Source organism: Mus pahari, chromosome 8 (genome assembly GCF_900095145.1).
Source record: "Mus pahari chromosome 8, PAHARI_EIJ_v1.1, whole genome shotgun sequence".
NCBI lineage: Eukaryota > Metazoa > Chordata > Mammalia > Rodentia > Muridae > Mus > Mus pahari.
The window spans coordinates 52,622,466-52,631,552 of NC_034597.1; the positions used below are offsets into that span (position 1 = coordinate 52,622,466).

The window sequence follows — 9,087 nt, forward strand, 5'->3', positions numbered from 1 at the left end:
CTGGTGGATGAATAAGCTATGCAGTAAAAGGTTCCAGGTATTAGAAATAAACTCATTCTAAGCTATCCCTTAACTCCTTGGAAGATGGAACGCATTAACGGTCTTTCGTTTCTTCTCCAAGATATGTAAGTAGTATGTATAAATACGTGCTGGAGCCAAATCTATTTAAAACAATTAAGGACATTTTCTTTTCTTTCTGGATGGTATTTAATGAGAAGCAACACTGAAAAAAATATTTCATACAAGGATAGTAATATTCCTTTGCAAAAGGAAAAAAACAAAACAAACCCATTTTAATTAGAATGTTAAACTTGTAAAATTGTATGTGTAAAACTCAAGATCACAAAAGAACATCCAAGTCTAATTATTTCTTTGAAAGATAACTAGTTATTAATGTAAATGTGTGTAACTTTAATTTTGCTATTTATGATTCAAAAATAGTCACAAAGATAGAAACGAACTCTAGATTTCCAAGTCAGTGAAAATATATTTAAAATTTACACTTAAATGTATATTTTAATATATACAGGCTATTTCTTCCCTATGAAAAGTAGGGGAAAAAGTTATGTACAATTAAAGTAATCTTAAGGAGTTTTCTATTGCTGTGAAGAGACACCATGCTCATGTAACAAATGCTTACCAAAGGTCCTGAGTTCAAGTCCCAGCAACCACATGGTGGCTCACAAACATCCATAATGAGATCTGATGCCCTCTTCTGGTGCGTCTGAAGACAATTACAGAGCTGGAGCGAGCAGGCCAACTGGAGCGAGCAGGGGTCCTGAATTCAAAATTCCCAGCAACCAACCACAGGAAGGCTCAGAACCATCAATAAAGCAACAGTGTACTCATATACATAAAACAAATAAAATAAATCTTAAAGAAAAAAAAAAAAGAAAGAAAAAGCTTTACATTCTAACCAAATATATGGCCTTTTGCTAATTTAGTTATGGACATCTCCATGAGAAAAAAATGCTCCAAAAACGGAGTCTATAGTTAATTAAATCAATTAGTTAAAACTTACTCAATTTTACCTTTAAATTAGAACTGACTAGTGGTTCTTTTGAAAACAATTCCTTAAAAAGTAACTGAAATACTTTTAGGATTTCCACAACACACGATAATGGGTAGAATTCATTGTGAACCTTTAATCTGAAAAGGTAAGAGGCTCCTTGTAAGAAGTAATGACAGAGTTAGAGGACATTATTGTGAGATAATGTGTTTTCTTGAACATTTTAAAATAATGACTTAAAACATTTCAAATAAGGCACATGGGATAATTAAAAGAACATTTCCTTTGAAATAATTAAAATATTCTGAATATATTTTTAAAATTAATAACTATGTTAGCTTTAATCTGAAGTCAAATATTAAGGCACAGATGTCTTTCATACTTTTGACTAGTTAAAAATCTCCTGTTAAACATTTTTGTAAAAAATAAGAAAAACAGTAATTATTAAGTTAGAAGATATAGGATTTATACCCTAATATGTCATAGGTTGCAAATTAAATTTCAGATTGTTTCCTCAGTTAACCAATAAAAAGGTCAGCTATTCTAAGGATTCTTCTAAATTTAAAGTTTTAAAAATTCAATGTACACATTTTAATGTTTTTCTCCTTCATTTAAAATGAAATATTCAGACACATTATACTAAAGAGTATGTTATAATCTGTAGCATTTCAAACTTTATCTGTATCTAAAGAAAACTTCAAATCAAGAGAAAAATATTTTTCTATTATAAGTAATATTATGAGTTTAAATTCATGTAGAATTTGGTACTTGCTAAACTCTTTCAAAAACACTTTTATATGGAAATGCTGGAAAGAGAACTCAAGACTCGGTTGTACTAGGTATATATTCTACCAATGTAGTTCTTTAGAAACTCTGGAAAGGTATTCAAGACTTAAAAATACTTGTTATATTATTAGTCAGTGGTCCATCTGTGGATCCAGCCAACCACACATTCAAAACATGTGGGTGGCCAGGCATTGGGGCTACAGTTTTAATTAAAGAATTTGGGAGCAGAGGCAAGAGGGACTCAGTGAGTTTCATGGCAGCCTGGTCTACATGGTGAGACCCAGGCTCAAAAGACCAAACCAAAAAAACTATTTCTTAGACAAAAACTGCATTTGTACTGAATTGTACAGTTTTTTCTTGTCATTACCAGAATAACTTGAATACAACTATCCATGTTAACATCTCACTGTACTACACATTAAAACAATGTAGAGATTAAGTTTAAATAAATATAAGGGAAGATATGCACTGGTCACAAGCAGACATTTTATACAGGAGACTTAAGCATTTACAAATCTGGGTATCTAGAAGTCCTATAATCAATTCCTCACAGACACAGAAGTCATTATGTTTTGTTTCTTTTTTAAAAGACAGATCCTTACATAGGTCTTAGACTTGCTTTATGGCCAAGGATGATGTTAGGCCTCTAACTCTCTTTTTTCCACTTCCTTAGTTGTAGGGTTACAAGTGTGTACCTGGTTTGCAGTGGTAAGGCTAAAACCCATGGCCTTGTGCACACTAGCGAGAAGCACTCGACCAACCCAGCTGCATTACCATCCCACAATTATATAGTATTTTAACAGACACAATATGTAGAGCATTGTAACTAACATCATTACAGAATCATACCAAACATAAAATAACTAATGCAATTAGAAAAGCTTGTTAACACACAAGTAACATCAATACACATTGAATTACAGTTGTAGAGTATTGCCAACCTTACTTCAGCAGCACAGTCAATACTGGAGGTAATTTCAGAATCTTAACGCCAATATTTACGTGCTGCTAAGGCACCGCTGACATTGCTATCATAGGAGCTATGAATACAAAGACAGGCACTTTCTTCAGAAGATCAGATCCTTGTATTTTGAGGCAGCACAATATGGCCTGCACCTTTTCAAAATCCACAAACCATTATGTGCTGCTACTTTACTCCAAGGTTTTGTTTTTGAAAACTCATAGCACCTACATAGTAATTTATAAAAAAGTCTTTTTAGGAAAAAAGCAGAATACATAAAATCCATGTTTGAAAAAAATCTAACACTGGTATGTGCATAATTTTATAAGCTTTCAGCAGAATCAAAAGTATTTCGCTATCATAAGTTTAATAAAAGTGTACAGACAACTTAATACAGTGCTGTAATTTATTGTAGTCGTGAAAAGAAAAGCAAGTCATTTTTCCGTGCCAACTTAATAAGAACCTGATTTATTAAACTAACAACTTTTGAATGTGCTTAACACATGAAGTAGTTATAAAAGTTGGTTTTTACCTTATTAAGAGCAGCACACCTTTCAAAGCCAAATTCATAGGATAATGCTTTATGTTAAAGGACAAACAAAACATGTAAGAGCTCAGTTTCAAGAAATTTATACTAGCAAAATATTTAGAAGACAAACACATGAAATATATTCCCCAAAATATAACCCCCAATCTACAAATGAACACTCAAGTGTTATCTCAATATTGAAATATTATTAATGAGTTCAGTGTCATTTATTATATATTACCCTGAACATCATCTTAGGATAACAAGTCAATTTGGTTTCCTAAAAGGATATATCAGAAATCCTGTAGGTCAAGCCTAAGTAACCATTTGTATGTTTCTCAATTAAAAAGGCTATTCCTTTAAAGGAATATCATTTTATACAATAGGACTTTGACTTATCTGAAACAAAATTTTTACTACATAATATGGTCCAACTTCATTTTTTTTGTGTGTGAATATCTAGGTTTTCTTACACTATTAAAAAGACTCTTTTCTGTTTAGTGGGGGACTTAGCCCATCCCTTGACAAAGAACTGTTTTTATTATTCCAGTTCATACCAGATTTTCCATTCAAACTAAATGACTATGCAACAATCATTTTCTAGTATGGCCAACGCCATCTCTCCATTCCTGTTCATCTTAGGTCACTTGAAATATCAAAATATCAGCTGGGCGTGGTGGCGCATGCTTTTAATCCCAGCACTCGGGAGGCAGAGGCAGGCGGACTTCTGAGTTCGAGGCCAGCCTGGTCTACAAAGTGAGTTCCAGGACAGCCAAGGCTATACAGAGAAACCCTGTCTCGAAAAAACAAAAAAACAAAAAACAAAAAAAAGAAATATCAAAATATCTTTAAATCTTCAAACCCTTGCTTTCAAGTGTGCCAGCTTAAAAAAAAAAAAGTCTGAAAATAATTAAAGATAAAAGCTGCTAAAAGTGATTTGTCCTTTATTTTTATACAATGGTTGTAATTTCAAATTCAGTCGTTTTTTGAGAGAGGTTTTGAGGACAGTGGTTACTGTCCTTCAATTCACTCTGTAGACCAGGCTGGACGGGAACTCAGAGATCTGCCTGGTTTCCCTCCTGCATGCTAGGATTAAAGGCGTGCACCATCATGCCCCGTTCCAAATTCAGTGGTTTATATTCTGGCCTAAGGACCAAAATAATTTTTTTTGGTTGGGTTTTTACATAGTTCAACTTTTTACTAATGTTCTTAAAAGTAAAAAAAAAAAAAAAGCCATTCTGAAAAGTAAACTAAATGTTTTGCTTAAGAAGGTAACTTAAGTGTACATAGAATACATGGCAATCTTTAAATACCTGAAATTAATATTTTTTGTATAAAAAACAGAATTTTACAATTTAAGATAGATCAAACCAAATTGTCCTATTTCCCCCTTCAACTCTATTTTTTTCCATTAATATTTTTCTTTAGAAACATTTACTTTTTACCTTATAAAACTTCTAATATTAATTCATCTTGTTTCCATAAAGCTTAGTACTTCATAAACATTTATAGGCATGTTGCCCAAGCTATATCATCATCTTGACTGCATCAGAATAATGGGACACTTTTTGAATTTAATAGTAAGCAACCAGTAATTTATTGGAGAACAATGACGGAATACAGAATCTGAGGTCAGAACCCTGACACTCTCTCCTTTGAGTGTCTCCCATAGCTGTTATTTTAGTACACTGACCCTTTTTGGTTCCTTATCTGCAAATGAACCATTAACATACATATAAGCCTTTGAAGGACGCTTCTGAATGATAGCCATCATCTTATGAAATTGTCTAAGAACACGGAGAAAACACTACCAGGATTAAGTTCTGATGACAGGGCAACAAATCCCAGGGCACAAAGAATCTACTTAAATAGCAAAGCTAAAGTTATGAAATATTGCAACAAAATTTGGGAAGTTAAAAGCTGGGTATGCTAATATTATCTTTGATGTGGCAATAATGTCACTATAAAATCTTTGGAATTGTTTCTTCTCTAAACATTTTAAATTCCTAGTTCTAAAATTTGATCTGTGAAAAATGACAGAATCATTTGTAGTACATACTACTAAATACTTAAAAATTCCATTTCCATGTGATTTTTCTCTAAGAAAATGAGCTTATGTAACATATTTGAAAAAGAAATTGTTCTAGCAACAACAACAACAACAACAACAACAACAACAACAACAACAACAACAACAACAACAACAAAGTACCCCAAATTTATTTACTGGCTATTAAAGGAATACTAAACTGATAGTTTAGGCCAAGCCAGGTGTGGTGATCATTGAGAAATGAATATGCATTTCAATTTGCTCATTTTTTACATGGAACATTTTGAAATTCAAGTTTCAGGGCTGCAGAGTTACTAGCTCAGTGGTTAAGAGCATTTTGTTGTTGTAAAAGACCCAGGTTCAATTCTCAGCACCCACATGGAGCCTTAGCACTTCCTCCAGCACGCACTGCACAGACATACACAAAGGCAGAACACTCATACATATTTTAAAAAGCTCAAATTTCAGAACAGAAGATGACAACAATAATTCACACTAAATGTTCTGAGGATATTATGCTTAAAAGTGAAAAATCATTGTATCAGATTGTTATATTTACAAATTTAAATTCCTACCCAAACCAGGTGGGTGGCTAAGTGTTGTGAGTAGACCATGCCTATAATTTTGGCACTCTAGAGATGGAGGCAGATGGATTACTATACAGATTCAAGGCCAGGCAGATAAGCTGTCTCAGAGAAAGAAAATGAATATACACCCCACCAAAATTCAGACCCTGGTATAACTGTTTAAATTTTACCGTCCCCCAACTGCCTCCTGTCCATACAAGGGATCATATAAGCAGGGCTGTCCAGAATTTCACTCAGTTGTCAAGGATGACTTCAGTCTCCATCTCTCTTGTATATCAGGACCATACACATATATACACACAGTTAAACACACAAATAAAGAAATGTATAAGCCTTAAAAAAAAACTTGCTTATTTGTAAACTTTAAAGAAAGGATTTAATATTGTGATTTCAGACTTGGAGATAATAGGGTCTTTCTTTCTTTGTTTTTTTTTTTGGTTTTTCAAGACAGGGTTTCTCTGTATAGCCCTGGCTGTCCTGGAACTCACTCTGTAGACCAGGCTGAACTCAGAAATCTGCCTGCCTCTGCCTCCCGAGTGCTGGGATTAAAGGCGTGCACCACCACGCCCGGCTAACAGGGTCTTTCTATAAAATACTTTCCACACTAGTAAAGTTTCCTGAGGCAATGAAATCATTCTTGTTCTAAATTAATACCAAACACGAATAGAGTTAATGGGCAATTTAAGTTATTCAAGAATAAATAGAAAAATTATCAGATATATGGAAATAAGATACCAAACACAAGTCTTCGTAGCAGTGGTGGTGGGTAACTGATGAAGGAAGGAGCTAAAAACTAATACTTACAAAATAATAATTGTTGGGCTATTTAGAGGGCCATTTTAGTAATATCTTCATTTTAACATTGTTAAACCTAGGAAAAAAGAGTAAAGACTTTAAAATTTGATCTTATTACGTAAGCAAAAACATTTTCAATTGATGCCAGCAACCACTGCTTTCTGATTCTTATATATTAAAAAAATTACATACATACACACACACACACACACACACACACACACACACACACACACACACACACACAGTTTATGAGACAAGTCACAACATATGAAGGGGGGAGTCTACTGTAATTTTAACTGTACTACAAAGTTACCAAATGCTCCACAAACTACAAATTTTCCCAACATCTGAAAGTACATTTCAAAAAAAAAAAAAGCTACTTCTAGTTAGAAATTAACATTTAATATATATATATATATATAGTTACTGATTTCCATGAGGATAAATAACTCTGAAGGGGGTCAAAAAAAAAAAAAAACTGGAAATAAAGCATCTAAAACATACCAGAAGAAAATATTGTTAAGAGGTGTCTGAGGCAAAAAAATAAGCGAAACTAGCAATGCTGCAATTGTTTCCATGGCTGAACTTTACTTGTAAGAGAAAGGGTTTAGAGCCTTGTACCCTGGCAGAAATATATCACAGCCCATCCTTTAAAACAACCTTCAACTACCCCAGTGACTTGAGTTACAATGTTTTATTTCTGAGGGATCTGATTAGACACTGTACTTGTACTTTGGAGACAGCTTTGCTAATATAGATAGCCCAGACTGGCACTGAATTTGGGATACTCTTGCCTCATCTTCCTAGGTGCTAGGATTACTGGAATATGCCAGCATACCTACATACAAGTACTTATTAGAAAATATAACATAGAAAGAATACTCTAAAGTTTTATACCTTTACCAGAGTATTCCAAGTATGTATTTTATTGCAAAATACTTACTTTCTCACAAAGTATCAGCATTTCTTTTTATTTCAAAATACACCAATCCCCTTTTCCAATAATGCCAATATGTATCTCTACCCCAAAGCCAACTCTACTGAATGCTAAAAAAAATTTCCAATTACACATAAAGATCCTTATGTGCCAAGCTCTGATCTCATTGGGCTCTTACAATGTAACGATAATCTTGATATGGTATTTATGTCCTACATGGTTTTTATACTATAACTACAAATATAACTATTACACATATACACTTTCTTGAAAGGTTGTTTTTTATTTGCTGAATACAGTTATTCAGAATTTATACAACTCTTGTTTTAATGGCTTTGTAGTTTATGAGACTATGTCACAACATATAAAGGGGGGGAAGTTTACATAATTTCAACTGGACTACAAAGTTACCAAGTGCTCCACAAACTACAAATTTTCCCAACATCTGAAAATACATTTCAAAAAAAAAAAAAAGCTATTTCTAGTTAGAAATTAACTTTTTTAAAGTGTTGAGTTTTATTTTTATTTTCCTTTTATTCTTCACATCTCTCTTATATTTTTGTGTGCTTTGCCTGCATATGTGTCTGTGTACTTCTTGCATGCCTATGGAGGCTAGAAAAGGTTTTTTTTTTTTTTTGGTTCCCTGGAACTGGGGCTGTAAGCTGCCATGTGGGTTCTGGGAACTGAATCTGGGCCCTCTGAAAGAGCACTAAGTGCTCTCTTTTAACTTTTGAGCCATTTCTCTAGCCAGCAGTTTTTCTTAAGTGATCATTCTCTTCTTCTTTTAGTACATATCTAACACAGGTAAAATTTGTCCCAAAACAGTTTCACAAAAATAAAGTTCTGATAATGAATTATTCTTCATATGACTGAGAAAATACCAACACTTAGAAGTGTTGTAGAAATGACAAGCTTTCTAATTAGACCCTGAATTTTGTAGATCCAAGATTACCAGTGGCTGGGGATGATAAAGCCTGAAGCAAATGGTTTGGTATGAACAATCCTTCCCATCCCTGCCCCATCTCATTTGTGGTATTCTTTTAAAAAAGAAAGAAAAGAAATGAGAGAAAGAAAGAGGAAAAATCTTTTAGAGCTTGTAAAAAGTATAAATTGTGGATACCTAGTATCAGAGATTTTTGATTAAGCAGGTCAGGAAAAATGCTTTATTTTAGCTTATTTTACTAGCCAGTCCATAGACATTTTTTTTAGCAGGAGTCAGTCTGGGTACTTTCAAGAGAGGATTATGCAGCTAACTTTTAGGTTAAGCATATGCAATATTAGTATGTCTATCTGTCAAACTACATTAACATATTAAAAAGAGTACTAGCAGCCGGGCGTGGTGGCCCATGCCCTTAATCCCAGCACTCGGGAGGCAGAGGCAGGTGGGTTTCTGAGTTCGAGGCCAGCCTGGTCTACAAAGTGAGTTCCAG

At 33.6% G+C, this 9,087-nt stretch overlaps 1 long non-coding RNA gene across 2 annotated transcripts in view; it reads right to left on the reverse strand.

Moving 5' to 3' along the window:
• Positions 1-664: 664 nt before the first annotated feature.
• Positions 665-9,087, reverse strand: part of LOC110325192 — a 50,002-nt gene continuing 41,579 nt past the window's right edge. For both annotated transcript variants that reach the window (XR_003844381.1, XR_002380725.2), the window contains exons 3-4: positions 6,727-6,793; positions 665-3,335 (exon numbers count right to left, since the gene is read on the reverse strand). This is a non-coding gene — a long non-coding RNA (uncharacterized LOC110325192). The remainder of the gene's footprint in view (positions 3,336-6,726; positions 6,794-9,087) is intronic.